The sequence below is a fragment of the Paroedura picta genome, chromosome 18 (assembly GCF_049243985.1).
Source record: "Paroedura picta isolate Pp20150507F chromosome 18, Ppicta_v3.0, whole genome shotgun sequence".
Classification (NCBI taxonomy): Eukaryota; Metazoa; Chordata; class Lepidosauria; order Squamata; family Gekkonidae; genus Paroedura; species Paroedura picta.
In genome coordinates this window covers 948,752-969,726 of record NC_135386.1, presented here as the reverse complement: position 1 = coordinate 969,726, position 20,975 = coordinate 948,752, and the positions used below count along the sequence as shown (strand labels likewise).

Genomic DNA, 20,975 nt, shown 5'->3' with positions numbered 1-20,975 from the left:
GGACTGAGCGGGTGGGAGGAGTTTCCACCTGCTTCCTCTCCGCCTGCCCCGCCTGCCGCGGGAGGCACCGGAGCGGAGCCCCCGGCGAAGTTGGCCCCCGGCTGGGAAGGGGATGCCCGGCACGAGAGCCGGCATAGAGCGCGCCTCCGCGGACGGGAGTCGCCCCGATCGCAGCTAGCGCCGGTAAGACTGGCCGCCTGCCTCGGAGGGATGCGCCCCAGTGCCTTCTGCAGCAGGAGGAGGAGGAGGAGGAGGAGGAGGATTGGGGGGGGGGGAGGAAGGCCAGTTGGCCGGCTGGCCAGCAGGCCGGCCGGTCCCGGGGTGATGACGCGCTTCCTGCTCTCCCTGAGCTGGGGGTCTCGGTGCAGGCGAAGGGGCTGAGCCAGGCGCAGAGCCGGAGGCGGCGAGCGAGGAAGGCAGGCGGCTCTGCGGCGGGGGCCATGGCCCAGGGGTAAGAAGCCCCTGCACCTTCTGCCTTGGGGAGGACGGTGCGCACGGTGGCGGAGCTAAGGGAGCCCGGCCGGCTGGCAGGCACGACCACCTGTCCCCCACACTCACGCTGCGGGCATGGCGCTTGGCAACCTCTCCGGCTGGCGCGGGGACGAGCCAGGCAGCGAGGGGGCTCCATGATCCATGCTGGTCGCTGGGCTGCTCGGCTTGGAGAGAGACAGGGGAGGGGGGTCGTGCCGGCAGCGCCCCGGAGCTCCGCGTGCGTCGGCATCCCTGCGAGGCGGTCCGGGGAGCCATGTTGGCGGCGGAAGCTGCCCCCCAGTTGCGCGGGGCGTCTCTGGGCCGTCCTCTGCCAAGGACGCGGGAGGGGGCGAAGCGAGGCGGGTCTCCCGGGCGCCCTGGCAACGAGGGGTCTAGCTCCTGCGCCGGGTTGGGGGTGCGGCAGCGACCTTGTACGAGTAACCGGAGAGACCGATGCTCTGATGTGTTCTGGAGACCCTGCGGGGTGGGGTGGGGTGGGGTGGGGAGGGGGGCTGTCTTGGGCTATGCCTGGCCGAGGGTGGGGAGATGGCTTGGTGGGTGGCCTAGTCTTTGGCATGAGTTACACTCACTCTCTCTGGCACATGTGAAACCTTATAGCGTGTCCTTGCAAGAACAGGGTGTCCACTGGGAGCTAGTTGGGCCTTGGAAGTGCCATGCAGCAGGGATGGGGGAGGCCACGTTAGGATGTTTCTCCAGGCTGGGCAGAGGAAGAACCTCTGTGTTACCTTGCAAGGAGAAAAGTAGTGCCGCAGGAAGAGACCCACGCATTTTTCCATCCAGTGCGGCCTTTCACTGTTGGTAGGGAGTTCTGGCCTTCCAGAGTGGGAAGGGCCAGAACTGGTGTTGTCTAACTTCCTGTTCCCTCCATCTGGCTAGATCAGGCCAAGGGGCTCAGATGCAAGAGGGCTGGGTTGGAAATGGAGGGCAGCAAAAAGGAGCCAGCTTGGCCATTGTAGCTGATTTTCAGCGAGGCTAAGGGAGAGTCTGCTTCATACACACAGAAGGTTCAGCCCCCGATGTCTTCAGTTAAAAGGACCAAGCAATAGCTGATGTGAAAGACTGAAACCCGGAGAGCTGCTGCCAGTCTGAGGAGGCAGCACTGATAACGGGGATGGTCTGCTTCAGTGCTAGGCAACTCCATGCTTGTTTTTTGCGGTTGACTGATGTGAACAATGTACAGCATTATTAAAGCAGCAAGATTTAAGGCAGTACAGAATATTTCATTCAGTGTTTATAAAGGTCTGCTCAGGTTTTCCGTCTCTACCGTTATCTTTAAGTGCCATATTCAGTCCAAAAGACCCTCCATACTAAGCAGAACTTAGGCCATTATGCATTCTGATTAAAGTAAACCAAAGGGATGGGGGTTTTGCCTTTGATTATATCACAGCATGATGATGTGGACCTGGCAGGCAGGTAACTCCCTCATGCTCACTGCAGTGGCTTGATACCGAGATGGAACTTCCATGTGCAGAGGCAGCGAACCTCCAAGTGCAGGGGATGAACATCAGGAAGAGGTTCTGGGTTCATGCTCTGTCTATGAGTGATAGGAACTATGTTATGGACTTTGGATCTGATGGAGCAAACAGATAATTTGTGAACAGTTAAGTGCCTGTCAGCAGGAAGCTACCATAGCTGTTCCCCGTGAGACTTCTGGCCCAAGGGGACCATATCTCAAGAAGTAAGAATCCAGCCTTGCTCTTGCAGATGACTGTGGCTGAACAACTCTCATTGAGTGTACTGCGTGTTCTGCATGTTCCTGCATGACCACTGTGGATAGGAAAAACAACTTTGATTTCAGGAGTGGCTTCTCCAGCGTTGAAGACATTGACTCCTTCACCGCATCCTTCGATGGAGAAATTCAACTGAGATTTTCCCTTGGATTTGTTGCAAAGAAACCCAAGTCCACCGGAATTCTAGTAGGGAACTGGACTAGGATCTTGTGCCAAAATAGTCGTAACTGCAGCTTCTCTGCTTTGGCCTCCAACTGATTTAAGCACGATGACAGTGAGGCAAAAAAAAGACTCACCTGTGCAATTTGGCACAAGCCAGGTGGCTTGTTAGATGTAGAGTGGAAAGCATGCCAAGCAAGCCCCCACAGCACACACAACCACATTTCGTGGGCAGCAGCCCAGGGAGGTGGGGCCCTTCCAGAATTGGGTGGGTGAGTTCTTTGCCCTTGCCAGCATCACATTTCAGTAAGACCATGGCAATAGATCGCTTTCCTGCCTGTGGATTAGCTCCCTGTTTGTACAATGCTCTCTGAATGCAGCAGAAGTGAGGTGGTAGAGGCTTCGGGTCATAGAAAGGACTGTATCGCTTTGGACTGCAGCTGGAGATTTATGTTTCTGAATTTCTCTAGACAGAATTTGCTTGTCCATTCAGACCTCAGAGGTTTCTCAAATGAATGACATATGACTGCAAATGTAAATTAACAGGGACATGTAAATACGTTTTGTTCTTGTCTCACCAAACATTCTGGATCTTCATTACCAGCTTGTACTCTTATGGAACTGTGGGTTGGCGTTCATTGCTGTCTGATTGTTTTAGATTCCATCATTTGCCTTGAGTCTCCAGGAGGAAGGTGGGAGTGAATGAAGGAAACAAGGAACGTATTCTGATCTTTCCACTTGCCTGTCTTCTTGGAATCCCAGTCATGACTTCTGACCGTACGAGGAGTGGTGTCCACTGTCACTGCCTCGTGTCCTGCCCTACCTCGAAGGGATGTTGCAAAGGCATCATGAAGGAGGGAAGAACAGTTCATGCCAGTTGGAAAGAGGAGGAGATAAAATACATGATGAAATCCTATCTGAAGACAATGGGAGGGATTGATAAGATTTCTTGTGGCCAAAGGGGTGAGATGTCAGCCTCGTGTTCAGCTAAAATGGCCAAATAAATTACGCAACATAAGACTTCATTAGTGTGGGTGACCTCACTCCCAATTCCTTGTGCCCCCTTAATAAATAGAGGTCAGTTCATAGGGAGGAGGACTGAAATAGCTGTCCTTTTGCACACACCTATTGACTATGCCAATTGAGTCCACTTTCTCCCTTGTTTTGGAAAGAAAAGTGGTAAAATCCTATTTGCAGACTTTGCTGATGTTGGACTGTGAGCGTATCCTATTTCGGATTTCTAGGTCACCTAGAAGCACCCGGACAGTTTTGACAGCTAGAGTGAATAAATTGCTCCGTCAGCAATACCCAAGCATCTTTGCATGAGTAACACGCAACGGAAGGCTGTGTTCGGTAAACACAAGCAGAATCCCATCTTTGCAGGGAAAGGCATTTCGGGCTGCAATCAAATCTGGGGAGGGAGCAGAACTTTCACAGCCCCATTCCCTGTCCCACATGCTGGTTCGCTTGCTCTGAGCTGCAGTGGTGACCTCTACAAAGACACAAGTTTCATGCCCCAGATTTTGGTAGTTAGATGTAAAAATATCCCATTTGCTTTCTTGAGTCATCAGAGTGCCCCAGGCTCACCAGGTACCTGGTGTCCACTTGCTCTTGAGCCCCGTGAGGGTTTGCACAAATGCGCACAATGGTTTGGGAGAGATGCACAAACATTGCCGTATCTCAGACAATATGATCTGGCATGCTTGTGAGGCCCAGATTGCATCTAGGAAGACCTTTTTCACCCAGGAAGAGTCATGAGCACATGGGATTCTCTGCCACAGGAAGTGGTGGTGGCGGCTACAAGAACAGACAGCTTCAAAAGGGGATAAACATGGAGCAGAGGTGGCTATTAGCCAGAAGGTGTTGATGGAATACTCTGGGGTGAGCTCCCCCTCACTAATGATCTTTAAGCAGTGGCTGGACGGATTGTGCAATCTCATGGTGAATCTTAGCTCCTTACAGCTGAAGATCAAACTCAATCCACCATATTTTATTTGAGAGTGGGGAAGTCAGAAAGGAGACGTGTTGGCATTTGGGATCTGTGTCACGGCCATGTTGTGCATGTGCTCTGGAGTCAAACTGCATTTCGGGGATTTAATTTCAAGAGGGAGGCCAGACTAGTGATTATTTCAGAAAGGCACATCAGACTGGCAACACAAGGAGGACGACTGGCCAGTGGAGGGGCTGAAGGTCAGCAGCAGAGCCCCTGCTGTGCACAAAGAAGGTACCCGGTTTGATCCCTGAGATTTCCAGTGAAAAACAGTTTGGATAGGAGGGAAATCGAAAGTTCTTTCTCTACGTGAGATCCTGGAGAGTCACTGCTGGGTGCAAAGGAGAAACGAGGGACCTAGAGAGACTGGTGAAATGGCGTCTGTGTTGCTGCCGCTTCCAGAGGAAATAAGGCTGACCTGACTAGACCGGGGCTCTACGTGGCTCCACGTGTGGGACGGACACCTGAAGAACAAGGTATGCCTAGTGATGTTTTAAGGAAGCCACAACCAAGTGGCAAAGCAGGGACCGTGATTTGCCAGCGGCAGAGACAGAAAATAAGGAGATCTGGAATCCACGCAACTGTCCATGGTGAACTGAGGAAGTAAATAATCGGTGCTGAAGTCTGAGTTCGCAGAAGTTGCCTGCCCAGATGGAAATCTTGCTTCATGGGCTCAATGAACAAAGTGACTGCTTGTTGCAAGTGAGTGTCAGCAAAATCCAGCCGTGTGTTGCAATGCTCATGTGTGACATTTGTGGGGAGGAATTTCCAAGTGGACGGAAAGCAGCCGAGCCTGTTCTGGAGAAGGCGCCCAAGAGCCTCCTCTGCAGATCCGAGGAATGCTTGAATGGCAAATCACTCCCCTTTCCCCTCTTGTTCTGCGGCACTGGCAAAGGGAAGGGCTGTGGCTCAGTGGCAGAGCACCAGGCAGTGAGTGACATGAGAGACCTCTTCTAGCTGAGACTCTCGATAACTGATCTTAATGGACCAAGGGGCCTGACTCAGTGGAACACAGCTTCATACGTGGCGGAGAGGCTGTGGCTCAGTGGAAGAACCTCTGCTTGGCATGCAGAAGGGCCCAGGTTTAACCCCCGGCATCTCCAATTAAAAGGCCCGGGCAGCAGGTGATGTGAAAGACCTCCACCTGAGACCCTGGAGAGCCCCGGCCAGCCTGAGTACACAATACAGTCTGAATCGTGGGGGTGCTTATCCTCTGCTCCACAAGGCTGCTGGAGAGATGGCCAGGCTGCTCCACGTCAGTGGCCAGGCTACTCTAGCCCTGGTGCCAAATGCAAACGATCCTTCACAAACCTTCTTCAAGGCAGTGCGGTTTATTGGAAATGCTGGCTTCTTGGGTGGCCACTAGCAAACCACAGCGGGTCATTTTCCAGTCATGCTTCTCTCTCGTGTGCTGATCAAACGTTGAGATCCTGCTTTGAGCATCATGTGCTGTTTCCGCTTGCTGGTTATCTTTTTGTTGTTGACATCGCTGCGTTCCCAATGTTCATGTTGGTGCCTGTTGTGTGTAAATGTTGTAAGTGTGCATTAAGGGAATGCATGGGCCACAGTTTGGTCCCCTGTCTTAGCAGGGCTGGAGGAAGGTTTAAGAGGTTAGGGATTTTGTAGCCTGGAGAAACAGTTGTTGAGGGGTGGCATGACAGGTGTACAAAATGTAGCATGGGATACAGAATGCAGAGGAAGGATTTTTCTCCCTTTCTTGCAAGACAAGGCCCCGGGAGCACTCAGTGAAATTAATGAGCAGGAGGACAGACTCTCAAGGAAGTATGCATGGGTCGTAGCCCCTCTCTGGAAGCTCCCAGCTTTCTCATCATCTCTCAGGCCAAGGGTTGGGCCTTTGAGGCTGGATGCCCTTGTTGGTTCTGCCGCAGTTGGGTGGCCGCCTGGTGAAGGAATGCCATTCAGAGGCAGCCTTGAGCTCTGCTTGTGCTGCTTGGACATGTCTGGGAGCTTGAGAGAGACAATCCCGCTAATCCCTCCAGTGTATGTTAACAGGCTCATTTGAATAATGCCTTGGTCCAGCGAGGAAAGGGATCGTTGAAGCCATTGAGGACTGCCAGACCCTCTCTCACGCTAACTCTGCCAAGGAGTGCCAATTCGAGGCCTGTGGCGGGCAAGGAGAGCCAGCAGGACCTTGACCCAGGATTGTGTCAGGCTGCAAAAAAGGGCCCTGGCACGATTGGAGCTCAGCTGTTGCTCCAGCACTGGCAAGAAGCTGCTTTGCTCCCACCTGAGGGTCATATGGGTCTGTCCCCCAGGTCCTTGTGGCTGCAACCCCCGGCTGAGCTGAGCAGGCCATGGCTCTGTGGAAGAGCCTGCACTTGGCATGCAGAAGGTCCCAGGTGTAATCTCCAGTTAAAAGGGCCAGGTAGAAGATAATATGAAAAACCTCTGCCTGAGACCAGTTTTTAAAATTTTTAAATCTCCCCTCCTGGCATGCCAGTGCAAGTCTCCCTTCGCCCCTGAATTGTGTCCTGGCTTGCAATTTCCGCTCTGTAATTGAGGTCCCGGAGAACAGGGCCCTTCATTGCCAGGTCTGTTTGGAATTTGGTTGTAGCGGCCGTCAAAGAATCTGATCCTACAGAATGGAGACTTCTTAGACCCTGTAATGTTTTCCTAGGAGTAATTAGTTATTAAAATACCTCAATGAGCTATAATTAGAAAGCGTTGTACCTCCGTGTGCAGAGTGGGCGCAGGAGAGGAAACTCTTGTTCTGTTCTGATGGTTGGGGAGAAGCAGATATTGCTGTTTGGCTTGAAGTGTCAGCAAGGACTCTACAAAGTAGAGTTTGGAGGTGGTTTGTCATTGCCTTTCTCTGTGTCATGACCCCCCTGGTGTTCCTTGGAGGTCTCCCCTCCAAATACTAGCTTGGGCGACCCTGCTTAGCTTCTGAGATCTACCAAGAACATGTCGGAGCATGCAATGCCCATCCTGTGTTGGGGAAGACCCAAGACAGTACATCAGTGTATCATCACTATTAATTCACATCGTAATAGTTTAATTCACCAATCCTCCACTTGCAGCCAGCTGGGTGACCTTGGGCTAGTCACACTCCTGATAGGGCTGTTTTCACAGAGCAGTTCTCTCAGAGCTCTCTCAGCCCCACCTACCTCACAGGGTGTCTGTTGTAGGGAGAGGAAGGGAAGGTGACTGTCACCACTTTGAGACTCCTTCGGGTAGTGAATAGCAGGGTATAAAAAACAACACTCCTTCTTTGGGGGACAATTATTCGTAGGATTGCCACAAATTGGAAGTGACTTGATGGCGCTTCATACCCATATATACTGTTGTTCACTCCAGTTCCGTCAGTTTGATGTATGTAGTTTGACGTTTGGATTTGGAACTGGAGTACAGGCCATTGCTTGCCAGCTGGGAAGTCATTAACCAGCTCTGTGGGGAGGAGAAGGGAGTCCATGTTCAGAGGCCTCATTCATGTAGCGTGGAACCATCAGCTACCCCAGTGACGCACTCAGGTCTTCTTCCTCCATTTGGTCTCCTTGATTTTGCAGGAAGAAAGTATGCACCCTTGTCTTTTGGGTGGTTTTCTGTTTTGCAGCCTTATAGAGAGTTTCATGTTCCTCACCTCGGGGTCATGGGAGGAGGGGCTCTGGACTGCTGGCTGCCTCACTGAGCACATGAGGGGCTTTTCATCATGACAGCTACAGTGAAGACACTTACAAGTTGGGCATAACTTTCAGCACCCCACCCTGCTTTTAAACAAAGGGAATGATAACAGCATGTTTCCAACTCGGTCATTACTTGCAGAGGGAACTGGCCGGCAGCAAATGGTGGGGGCGTCGTAAAAGAGAGCGAGTGAAAAATTACAAGCCCTGAAAAGTTATTTTACCACTTTATATTATGCTTTTCCATCTCAACAGATGTTCCTAGCAGGCGCTGAACTGCCAAGAGGAGTCATCAACCCCAGTTCAAACCCCAATACGATAAATTACGTCCCCTAGCCAAGTGTCTGAGGTGCCCTCTTCAGAATGTCGTTGCAAGTCCAAGTTTTCTAATTGTTTCCCTTTCCACAAATACATAACGTTTGTCATTCTTGCCCCCACCCAGCTTTGAAACTCTTCCATGCACTATTAATTGATTCCCCCCCCCCTTGCAAGGAAGACAATTATTGAAACAGCAGAAGAGCAGGATGCGAAGGGTGCCAGGTACGTGCACACCATCAAGGGCCCCAGTACTCGTTTCCAGTGCAGGTCTCCACTCATGGGACAGAAAGGGGAACGGGCAGCAGTCCTAGGTGTTACTATCCTCCCCGTGGTATCGGCCTCCACAATGATACAGAGTGGGGTCACCTCTAATAGGATCCGTTGGTCATCAGGACCCCCAGGGGGGTTTGTCCTTTGTGCTTTCTTTACTTTAGAGCTGTCAAAGAGGGCTGCTAATCAGATTTGGAGAGTAGTGTTTGTATTTAATGTATTTCCTTCCTTTGTACCCCACCATTCTCCCCAGTGAGGACCCACAGTGGTGTGCATCATTCTCCTTTCCTCTGCTTTATCCCACAACAATCATGTGAGGTGGGCCAGCCGAAAAATGTGACTGGCCCAAGGTTACCTAGTGAGTTTCCATGGCAGAGTGGAGATTCACATCTAGGTCTCCCAAATCCTCCCGAAGATCCAGTGTGGTGTCGTGGTTAAGAGTGTGGGACTATTGTCTGGAAGAGCTGTTTCGCCAATCTTAATCCCTCTCCCCATTCTTCTTTCTTCTCCCTGGTTGGGGGGCAGGACCACTGGGAACTTGTGATTGCCGATTTCTCATGTAGCAGTTTGGCGACAGTCTATGAGATATCGCTAAAAGTCAACAAGCTGCCTATTCTTTAGGTTCCCTTACAATATATTTCTAACTATTTGTATTTTCTGCCTACCCGAATACCTTGTGCTCTGTCCGTTTCCAGCGCTCTGCATTTTTACAATTCCTGCCTCGTAGGTGGCCAATTGAGGCAATTGCGTTTAATGTACAGTCTTGCGATGGAACTTTATGATAAACTCTCGAGGGTTTTGCAAATGTAAATGTTTTTGGCAACCTTTTGTCGAACTTGGTTGTTCAGCTGTCATTAATATGGAGGAACAAGTTTGTTTTTTTCAGAACAGGAAGATCCAGCTAGCAATGAACAAATCGCCCTTTGTCTTGGGGGCTTAGGGGGCAAGGCAGCCTCAAGAGACAGAGAGAGAGAGAGAGAGAAAGAGGGAGAGAAAGATGCTGCTCTGGAGACATACAAACAGCAATCCACTGGAAGGACGTCCAATGAAGATAATGGACAGTAGATTCAGGATGGACAAAAGGAAATATGTCTTTACACAGCAAGTGATTAAAATGTAGAATTTGCCCTCAAAGGATATAGTGATGGCCATGGGGATAGTCATGGTAACTAAAGGGAACCTCCATCTTCAGAAGCAGTCAACCTCTGAATCCCAGTGCCAAGAGAACATCACCAAAAGGCCTCCATGCCCTGCTGTTGGCCTCCAGAGGAACTGCTTGGCCACTGTTAGAGTGCTGGACTAGCTCGACGCTCACTGGTCTGATCCAGCAGGGCTCTTCTCATGTTCCTAAGGGTTTTTCACTGGGTTGTTTCTCTATCTTATTCTGTTGGGTGTAAAGGAGGCAGTCTGGACTGGTCACACTGTGCCCTCCAGTAATATTTAGATGATGGCTCCTAACTCTTGACAGTGGATCAATACCTGTTGCATTTACTCAATATACCTCATTTCCCAGAGATCCCCCCCCCCCGGCAATGCATTCAGAAAGTAAAGAGCTTTTTATTTCTTGGTGTAGAAGCAGCCAGTGGAGGTCAAAAGAAAAAGTATCCATTGTGCTTTAAGATCATTCCTTTGTAATGCTGGTGTGGCATATATTGTTGTTGCTTTGTTCCAACTTGCACACAATGATCTGATATATTACACTTCAGTGCTTCATGCTTTACAGGATGTTTTTGTGGTCATCCTGCTCATGGGGCTTCCCAGAGGTGTCCAGCCGGCCATTGTGTGAACCAAATGTTGGCCTAGATGATCCATCAGGGCTCTAGTTATGCTCCTATGAAGCTATTTGGGGCTTTGGTTGTTACTGAACCTCAAGTTTTCTTCTCTAAAATATACCCACCTTGAGGCTTGGGCGCTGAAGCTACAAGTGGGGCAGTGTAACGTCTCTCAGCATAGGATGCTGGACTTGTGGATTTGGGGCATTCCCAACTCACGCTCTCGAGGAAAGTCCTCTGTCCGCCAAAGCCATGATGAGCTTCCTTCCTCCCCGGAAAGATTCCACCAGAGCAAAGAGATGAGAAGAGTGCCGTGATTTTGGGATATGAATGACTTCGTTTCCAAGCACACATGTGCACATTTAATGACTTCATGGCTCAAGCTATCCTAGGCATTCAAATTCAGATCAGTGTGCAAGTGTGTGGGAGAGAATGAAATGCATGCGTGGAGAAGAGGGCAGGAAGAACAGAGATCCACATTCGCACACCCAGAAAGAGGAACACTTGCTCATTCTTGCTGTCTGACCTCTGATCCCGAGGGTCATAACTCATTTTATTTTTAAATGAGGCTGACAGACAACACGACAACACAATTCTCTGATCTGAGAATCCAGAACTGGAGCTTGACGAGGCAAAGTGACCATTAAGTGATGAAGCCAAGAGAATTTAATTCAGGCACCTTGGGTGGGAACCACAGCTGTGCCACATCTGGAACCAGAGTGTACCCTAAGCATGATACTCAGCCATGGATCTCACAGTAGTGATGGGCTTGCTTGGATGTAAATCTTGCCCTCCCTTTCCAGAGAGAAGCTGGCAGATATTAATGAGCTTTGCTGTAAATGGCTCCCCCTTAATTAGGCTCATCAGATGATTTATTAAGACTGCTGTTTCATTTATCATCTTTGATTGCATTTAAATAAACTTGCATGCCCCCTTTCTCTGTGGGCACTTCTTTAGATTGTCAATGCATTCCTCCCTTCTTGTATCCTGTTTGTTATTTTTCTAGGACAAAACTAGGCGCAACTTGCGTTTTTACAATTGTCTGTCTTGACTTAGAAGCATAGAGTTGTAAGGGCTGTAGAGGCCATCTAGTTCAACCCCCTGCTCAATGCAGGATCAGCCCAAAGCATCCTAAAGCATCCCATCTAACCAAATGTGTCTTCATGCTGGACCCATAACCTTTGCTGGTTTTCCTTTGTTTGATCTGGTTGACTGTCTCAGAAAAGCATTAAGTATGCAAGCAAGAACAGCCAAGGTGAGGAGCTTCCCTTAACCCCACCTAACCCAAAGGGGAAAGATACAGGCCCCAAAGCAAACATTTTTATCAGAGAAAAACGGACTGGCAGGACAGGGATTAAGCCAACAGGATGACCAACTCTCTGCTGTTCATCTGTCCAAACCTGAAACCTCCCCAGCCTGTTTGGAGGTTTAAAAGCAAATAGAATTTGAAGTTCTGTCTCCTGAGCAACTGGGGAGAAATATCCACAGGGCATTGCCGAAGAAATTAGATTTTGCTTAGTGCATTTGGAGGTTAGAAAATGCAATAATCTACTCCACCGTCTGATCGGGTTCTCTTTTTGGGGGGCCTAATCCATTAAGAACAAGATCAAGAGTCTGCCAAAGATGTCTTTAGAGCCTGAAGGTGAAAAATCCAAGTGGTTTCTTCAGCATCCTCCATTGTCTCTCTACACCAGTTAACGTGGGACCCGATCCACTGGGAAGCTCTCTGGGCAAGTGGTGGAGTGCATGGAGAGGGAGAGCTGTCCAACTTCCAGGGATACATTAATTTGTCTGGCTTTTAGAACCAAATTCATTTCTGCCCTGGCTTATGGAATTATTTGTGTGGGGTAGATAGTACTGAGGTTTAATTCAACAGTTTGTATTTTCAGAAGCCTCTTTCTGAAACAAATGGGAAATTTGCCATTTATGGCTGTCTCCTCTAAGCACCATACTTAAAGTGGTACATAGATTCAGAGCTGTTATTTCCCTGGAGGACATGCAGAGATCCGCTTGGGCCTGCTCGGTGTTTCTGCTTGCACAGGCTAAGCATTTCTGTTCTTATATTTTATAATTCACATTTCTAGCCCTGTTGGTTTGGGGGCATATATTTCAAATAGGGCAATCTCTGTTGGAGCTGTTTTCTGTCAGTCTTCTCCCAGCCCCACCTACCTCACAGGGTGTCTTTTGTGGGGAGAGGAAGGGAAGGTGATTGTGAGCCACTTTGGGACTCCTTTGGGTAGTGAAAAGTGGGGTATAAAAAGCTATGTTGGTGTTGGATCAGCTCTGGCATACCACATGCAAGAATACAGAGTACTCCTCCCCCCCCCCCCCCGGACATTTGGTTGTGAGAAAGAGGCCTTGGGGGATCTGGCCATTGTTTAGGTGCAAACAGGTGTTACAAACTGAAAACCCTGAAAGACTAGGCTCTCTTCGGGGACCAATTAATCCCCCTGCTATTTATCCAGAGCACAGGCGGATTGGAAGGGATTTCAGAGGGGCTGATGCATTCAGGCAGCTGTGTTTCCGTCCAACAGCCGGGAGAAATAGCAGTCCTTGCCAGGGAGGTGACTTGGCTCCCAGAGCCCTGAAACTGCACCTGTGGGCAACATTTAAACCAGAGACTGAACATTTGTGTCCCCACTAGAAAAGCATTTACGGCACTGTGAGTTTTCAGGAAAAGAGGGGTTAATTTTTTGGTTGATGTAATCCTAATGGAGCAGATAAATAATTTGATTTATACTTGTCGTGGATAAACATCTTATTTCTTTTCTCCTTTATCTTCACTTATGTAGTTTTACTTGCCTTTTTCTGTTTCTTTTAACTTTTAAATTCTTTAATCTTTAATAATGAATAAAATCTTTAATAAAAGCCGTAGGAGAGATAACTGTGCTCCCTCATCTTTGCAATCCATCTCTTGCTCTCTGTTTTTCTCTTTTTCCTTCTGTTTTCTCCCTTTGGCAGCATCTGGATTGGAAGCTGCTTGGGGCAGAGACCGGCCTTTCATTTTTTTTTGCTAACTTGTTCCCAAAAGTTCTCTGTGTTGTGTTATGACCGACAGCACAGCAAACTCCAAACTGAGGGAGGCAGCCTATTCTGAGAAAGACTGAGGGAAGCCGGGGAAAGGGAAAGCACAGCAAGAAGGGAAAGCAGTCTGTCTCTGGCAGCTGACATTGCCACACACTGTTGCGGTCAAAGTACACACTTCACAACAGGTAGGGCCCAATGGGTCTAGTGGGATTAGACAGACCTCTTGAGAGCCATTGAACACCCTCCGTGCATCATGCTGCCTTTACTGTTTATTGAAGGTAGTTTATGAAATGAAAAAAGGCAAGTCTACAGTGCTTTCAAACATGTACATTTGTATTGTATTCCTACAACAGCTCTGTAAGGCAGGCCAGCATTGTGGAGGCTGAGAGGCAGGCTACCCTCGGGGCCCCCAGTGAATCGGTGGCAGAGGTGAGATTTACTCCGGGGATTTCAGTCTCATGGTTTACTCTGTTCTCCTCTGGTTTGCATTGCCCTGGGAGTGGCTGCGTTTCTCACTAAACTGGTTGAATTGCGGGTCAAAGAAAGCTGATGCACCGAGAAGCAGAATTAATCCACGTGTGTTTCTTCTCCTGCCTTCGGAGGCTTAATTGGAAGCGACAAGCCCTGCTGGTCATGGGAGACTCTTCCAAACTTCCATCAGCTCGCATTTTCTCACCTAGCGCCAATTCTGCTCGCCTCTTGGGGCACCGACGAAAGCATATAATAGGCCCAAAGATGCCTATTAATTTAATCCTTGGTGGTGAACCGAAGACGATGCAGCTGGAGTGGGGAATTGCCTTTTTTGGATGAAGTTTTCATCTGCCGAGCTGGGAGCGGATTCAAAGAGAAAGGAACCCGGGCTGTGCTCTCTCAGCATTTTGAAGGTCAAAGGTTCACTTTCGGTGCCTATCAGTGCAAAGAATCCTCTGGCTTGTACAGCTTAATATGTTTTATGTGGCCAATTCTTGCAGAGCTGCAGTTTTTAGGGCTGTATCGCTTTCTGCGTGAAAAGAAGTAGTGTAGGCAGTTACAGACTGCAAGAGTAAAAGCCTGTGTTGCGGTTTAGGCGGAATTGTTTATATGTGTCTGTTAAGAGCTGCCTTTTGGCTGAACTATGTCAGGGTTTTCCAGCACTGGTTTAATATCATAGCATTGGACTTCTGCAAATAGAAGTGGTTTTCACCAGTTTCCCCCTCTCCTGTACTGTAGACCCTCAACTCTCTATCCCTGGGGTTCCCTGTTTCCCAGGAGATATATATCAGGTAGGATTGCAAGGTCTGGGTCGGGAAATACCTGGAGATATTTTGGTGCAGAGCCGGAAGAAGGAGCATTTGGGGAGAGGAGGGACTTAAATAGGGCATAATGCCATAGAGTTCACCCTCTAAAGTAGCCATTTTCTCCTGCTGTCATCTGGAAATCAGTTGTGATCTCAGGACATTTTCAGACACAACTTGGAAGTTGGCAATCCTAATTTCAATGGACATTTTGGGCCACAGTGGAACATGAGAAGCGAAGCAAGATCTGCTGAAAGTCACAGAAGTGGAACACTAGTCTGGGGTCTTGAACCCTGAGATTCTGGGATTAAATTGGTACGTACATTCGGAAGATAGCTTCGCATCACAATTTCAGTTCCAGATTTCATCCCCTGTATATCTCTCTGAGGAATTGTATATTTTTATGATGATTTTTTTTTTTTTTGCCATCAAGTCACGGCTGCCTTACCGTGACCTCACTGGGTTTTCAAGGCAAGAGCGGCTGGCCATTGCCTGCGTCTGCATCGCAGCCCTGGACTTCCCTGGTGGTCTCCCATCCTAATACAGACCAGGGCTGACCATGGTTATACAAGCCTGGAATGTGACACTTTCCACAAGCACCAAGATAATTGTAATTAAACATTAATGGCATAATTCTATGAATAGACGCACATGAAAACATACGTGAAGTTGCCTTGGAGTGAATCACACCCTTGGGTCCATCAGGGTCAGCTTTGCCTACTCAGACGAGTAGCAGCTCTCCAGGTTCTCGGGCGGAAGTCTTTCACATCGCATGGGGAAGGTTGTGGGCTTACTAGACTTCGGTGCCCTTGCTGCAGCCAGCCGTTTTCCTGTAAAATCTACTCCCGGAAGCCCTTCTCTATTCCAGAGTGGAATGGTTCGCTTAAGACACAAAGCCATCTTTTGATTCCTGAACATGCACGGGGCATATCTGAAATTATGGAAGTGGGAAAGAAAGATAACATTGTTTGGGAGCACAGAAGGCAGAGCCCGGCTGCTGTTAGGAAGACAATACGAATCTTCGCCACACTCCATAAGTCAACAATGGGCTGTTTGTGCCGATTTCGGTTGGCCTCCAGGCCTAAAAGCTCTGCCAGGTTTGATACTGATCTGTTTGGGAGGCGCGCCACATAAATTCCTAAATTCCGTTGGTGTGTGAGCAGGAATGACTTGCCAGAAGGGACGCCTGTGGCTGGCGGAAGAGGTTCCAGCATCTGTTGAGCACAAAGTTGGCAGCGGAAGAATTAAGCACATCTTTCACTCTGCCCTACTGAAACCATTGAGGAATGGATGCGGGTGAATTTGGTCTGGGTGAGCCTTTCTCTTAATATGATTATGCCGGGTTGATCTTGTACACCTGAAGAAATGTTTTAACTCCACAACGAGAATATCATTTAAAAACCGCTAAACTTGGAAGTGACTGAAGGGAAGAATCAACCCTGGATTTAATTAACATTTTGTACACAGTAAACACTCTGCTCCTCCACACGCAGCCAGCTGGGTGACCTTGGGCCACTCACGCTTTATCTCAGAGCTTTTTCAGTCCCACCAACCTCACAGGGTGTCTGTTGTAGGAAGAGAATGGGAAGGTGATTTGTTAGTCTCCAGGTGATTCCAAAGCAGTCGGCAACGCTTATGCATACACAGTTGGCGCATGTACTCAGAACTGCCATGGTGGGGGCTAATTTCTGTTTAATTCTTCCCCCCCCTGCTCTTTTTGGCTTGCTACTATACTGCAGATGAAGAAGCTGACAAAAGGATGGCCAACTCTTCTGCAGCCCTACAAAGTTATGGAGGACATTTATCTGATTTTAAGCTCACGTCTTCCTCTCTGGGCAGACTTCAGTTTTCACTCCTTGCCAGACTATCTGATAACGGCGAGCAGCATGAAAAACCAACCAACAATGGAACTGAAGCGATAGGATCTTTGTTCTTGGGAGTAAATTTGACTGGAGTTGCGCTCTGGCTGCAGAACAGAGAAGGTTTGGGCAGGCAGGGTAGGCCCTGGTTTGTCTTTAGATGGGAGATCTGCAAGGAATGCCAGGACTAAACGTCTCTTGCTTTAAAATCCCTACACAGGGTCACCATAGGTTGGGTGTAACTTAACAGCACACTTTACACACACACACACATATTGAGAGAGTCTTTTGGTATTTCTCACACAAATTCTTGTTTATTCCCTGAAGGTAGGGGTTCCAGCTCCAGGTTGGGAAATACCTGGATCTTTGGTGGTGGTGAACCTGAAAAGGGCAAGGATTGTGGAGGAGAAGGCCCTCAGTGGGAGACAATGTTGTAGAGCCCGCTTCCAAATCAGCCACCTTCTCCAAGGGAATCTATCTCTGTCCCCTGAAAGACCAGTTGTAATCCCCAGAGATCTCCATCCGCCGCCTGGAGGCTGGCAACCCTATTCACAGGACTTCCATGTCTGTCTCAGTGGAGTTTCTGTGGCTCTGATTTCTCTGCATCTTTCCTTTTCTCTGTCTGCCTGGCTGCCGTCTTTCTCTCCCCCACTCTCACCCCCAGTGGATTCAGTCCCGACTTAGCCGTCCCCCCCCCCCACCATCCCAATAAAGGTCTAGGAGAGACGTCTTCTCCTCCAGATGCTGCCTCCCCCTCTTCCCATCTCTTGTTCGTCTCCATGCCTAATTCTTCACAGTTCTTGGAGACGCATGATCTCATTTCTGGAGGGGAAAGTTGGGTTCTGGGGGAGGGGAGGGAGAGGGGAGAGCTGCTTCTTCAGACACAGAAAGGAGACGTTCCTCTTCAAGCTGCCAAAGGGCCAGTTGTACATGTTGTTTTGAGCCCCGCTTGGATTGGCCCACTGTGGCAAGCAGGATGCTGGACTTGGGGGGATCTTTTGGACTCGTCCAGTAGGGGTAGTTTTTGTATTCGCCCCATCCTCATGGATTAGCCCCAGCTGGACAGCTGTGAGTTTCTTGGGTTCCTGTAGGTTGCCAGCTCTGGGTTAGGAACACCTGGATATTTGGGGGAGAGGATGTATTGCCCAGCATATCCCAGGTGAAGATGGATCACCAGGCCTACGTCTGTACTGGGCTGATGCTTTTGCTGACAGACAGATGCATATTTAGGACTGCTGCTCCGGGCACTGTCTCCATGCAGGTTATTTCCAGCTGGAGTCAGGTTATTCTCGGGATCCCCCTCTTTGGAAACTAAACTCAGCCAAAGCTGCTGCTTGAGTCCTCCTATATTAATCCTGCTTTCTTCAGTTTCAGGGGCTGGTTAGCTGCCTCTTGATACCCCTGGTGGGTGGGTTTGTTCCTTTCCTTTTTGGGGGGAGGCATGGAGGTAGTTGATGCTACCTTCCAGAATGCACGCAGGTTGGCCACTATGTGAGACAGGATGCTGAACTACATGAACCTTCACTGGTCTGATCCAGCAGGGCTCTTTATGGGTTCTTATGAAGGCCTCAGGCTCTGTGCCTTCTTGCTGGCCCTCCAAAGGAACTGAGTGGCCACTGTGTGAGGCAGGATACTGGACTGGATGGACCTTCATTGGTCTGATCTAGCAAGGCTCTTCTCGTGTTCTTATAAGGGGAAGGCCTCTGTTTGCATGTTCTACTTTTGGACCTCTGAACTGGGTGACCACTAGGTGAGATGGGATGCTGGACTACGTGGCCCTTCACTGATCTGATCCTCCCTCAGAATTTAGTAGGCTGGAATCATTGGCCAACTGTTGTGTCTAGTACAAGTTCACACCCATCACTTTGTGACTTTGGGAGTTAAATGGCTTTCCCATCATCCACACAGTATATTCAGGCTGTCCCTTGGAGAGTAGGTATTAATGGAGTTCCTGTAATCTCCTTCCTATGAGATTGCGTGTTTAGCATAAGAGCTGTAACGAGTGCCTGCATTGCTGAACAGACATAAATAGCTTTGCAACCCGAGAAGCATTCGCCAGTATACTGTAGTCTAGCAGCTAAGTCGGCTTGTACAGCAAAAGGTGAAATCCCCAACGTTGGGAAAATGGACTTTGCGGACTGAAGAAGCAGCCAGTGGAATGCTCTTCAACTGTATAGAAGAAGGGGTCTCTTTTAGGCAACAAGCACGTAACCAGGTTTGCAGCCCCCACATTTTACATCATGTCGAAGAAACATCTTGGCTTCAGGGAGTCAGTCCATGGCTGGCAACAGCATACCATCATCAAAAGGATATAATCTCCAAATGGCTGGACAGCTTTCTAAAGGAAGACTCCCTCAGCCTCAGCTGGTGTTCAGACGTTTCGCTCCTTCCGGAAGGCAAGTGTGATAACCCTGCAGTGTTCTTGTAGAGGGAGATTGTCATGGCTTGGTTTCTTGGGCACTTCAGGGCCAAAGTGAGAGGTCGTGATACTGATGCATGAAGCACTGCATGCTAATCGAGCCGTTAAGCCCCAAGTGTGCGTGCAAGAAATACTGCGCACAGAGCTGAATGCCCCTTTCAGCAGCCGCACAAAAAAGGGGTCCTTTTGCATTTCATGGATGCAGCAAGCACAAATGCGGCAGGCTTCCTTCCTGCCTTTTGACTACGAAGGGGCCGACAGAGTAGCTAGCAAGTGGCTCTTTGCAGAGGCTGGCAGTTTTCTCTCTTGTGTGAGAAAAAACAGTCCTCAGCCTAAGACTTCTCCCTCCCTCGCTATTTCTCTAAAGGTAGGGAATTATCTGTGTGGTGGATTATTAGTCAGTTCTAAAATGTGTTCCTCTTGCTGTCTGGAGGTTGAATGTGTCCCAGTAGTTAGCACATCTGCTTTGCAGGCACAAGGTCCCAGGTTCAATCCCTGGCATCTCCAGTTGAAAGGATGAGAAAGGCCTCCACTTGAGACTCTGGAGAGTCACTGCCAGTCTGAGTAGACACTACTGACCTTACTGTACGAAGGGTCTGATTCTTTATCAGCATCATGTGAATATGGGTTCCCATCCTGGACTTTCCAACAGACCAACTGCAAAAGTCAGATCCCTGTTATGTATCCCTCATTCAGGGATCCGAAGTGGCGCCCATGTTTAATGCATCTGATGGCCAAATGAGCTGCACATAAATACGACAGGGTGACGTCAACGGCCAGGTGCACGGCACAGAAGGCGCACCGTTATGGAACAGCTCTGAGCAGTTGCTTATGGCTTTGTCTCCCTGGCTCATTATGGGGAATATAGGAATGCCATTCTTAGTTCAGTGGAAGCTGGATATTCCCAGGGTAGAAGGCAGAATCTGTTGGGAATAGCGGCTGAACTGCTGGCTGGGACCGCGTGTCAGGTTTCTGTGCTGCCTGCAGAAGACGGCTGTTTGCAATGAGACAGAATTAACGCAGGCGGCTGGAGGCAGCCCTACTGCTAGGCTAGGAGGGGATTGGCAAGGAGATGGCCACGTTGGAAGGTGGACTCTATGGCATGACCCCTTCCTGTCCCCAAGCCCTGCCTTCCTCAGGCTCCACCCCCCCGCAAAAAAAAAAAAAAACTCCAGGTGTTTCCCACCCCAGAGCTGGCAGCCCTAGCTCTACCCATTTTATCGAGGATCTCTGTCTTCCTATTTTCATACATTGTCTGCTTTTCGTCACTTGCATTCCCAATCTGTTTGCTTCTTCAACATTGCATATCAGTTTAACACAAAAACAGACTTTTTCGTTAATGGCTATGTTTCTGTTAGATTTTGTTCACGTTTGGAAAACAATCACTGCAGTTTTCTCTCAAGCGCCTGAGTTGATGAATTTTGGTAACTTCAGTACTTTGAAGTCAAGTGAATGGGTGGTGATTGAGTCTGTAATTTCAACACACTTCTTCGTAACCAGCAGCAACATAAACCAAAACAATTGCTTTTGCCTGAATAGCATAGGAACAGCCTGTTGAAGCAGCGCAGAATCGGCACCATTACCTCTGGCCATGGCTCCTGAAACCATTTGTACAAAAATTAATTGAAGGCGGCTGATCTCCTCATCCCTTCCTCACATTCTTGACGAGATGAGTTTGGCTCCCAGAACAAATAGCTTGCAACGCAGTAGGTTTCAATCGTTATTACAGGGAACTGCTGAGATGAACGTTAAGTGCTTGAAGGCTAGTTCACGTGGAGATGGCATGGAGCCAGCTGCCTCTGGAGTGCGGAGGGCCTCCGTCACGGTGAGGAGCTCAGAGAAATGCCAGTTGTGCAAGCCAACTGTGTACATGCAACTTTGCAGTCTCAACCGTCCGAGTGGTCCTTTCCTGGAGAGCCGTGGTGATTTGGCATTGGCGGCAAGTGCCTCCTTGTGTGGTGGGGAGGTGTCCCCAGCCACTGGAAATGTCCCCTGTGTGTGGTGCAGGAGGTGGTGTTTATGGG

At 49.2% G+C, this 20,975-nt stretch overlaps 1 protein-coding gene across 4 annotated transcripts in view; it reads left to right on the top strand.

Moving 5' to 3' along the window:
- Positions 1-20,975, top strand: part of TLN2 (talin 2) — a 78,035-nt gene continuing 57,060 nt past the window's right edge. Inside the window, exon 1 of one of the 4 annotated variants that reach the window (XM_077317924.1) lies at positions 1-183. The gene's annotated coding sequence lies outside the window, so the exon portion shown is untranslated. Of the gene's footprint in view, positions 184-296; positions 452-18,574; positions 18,929-20,975 lie in introns of those variants that run through there. The other 3 variants (XM_077317926.1, XM_077317923.1, XM_077317925.1) reach the window with 3 other exon arrangements.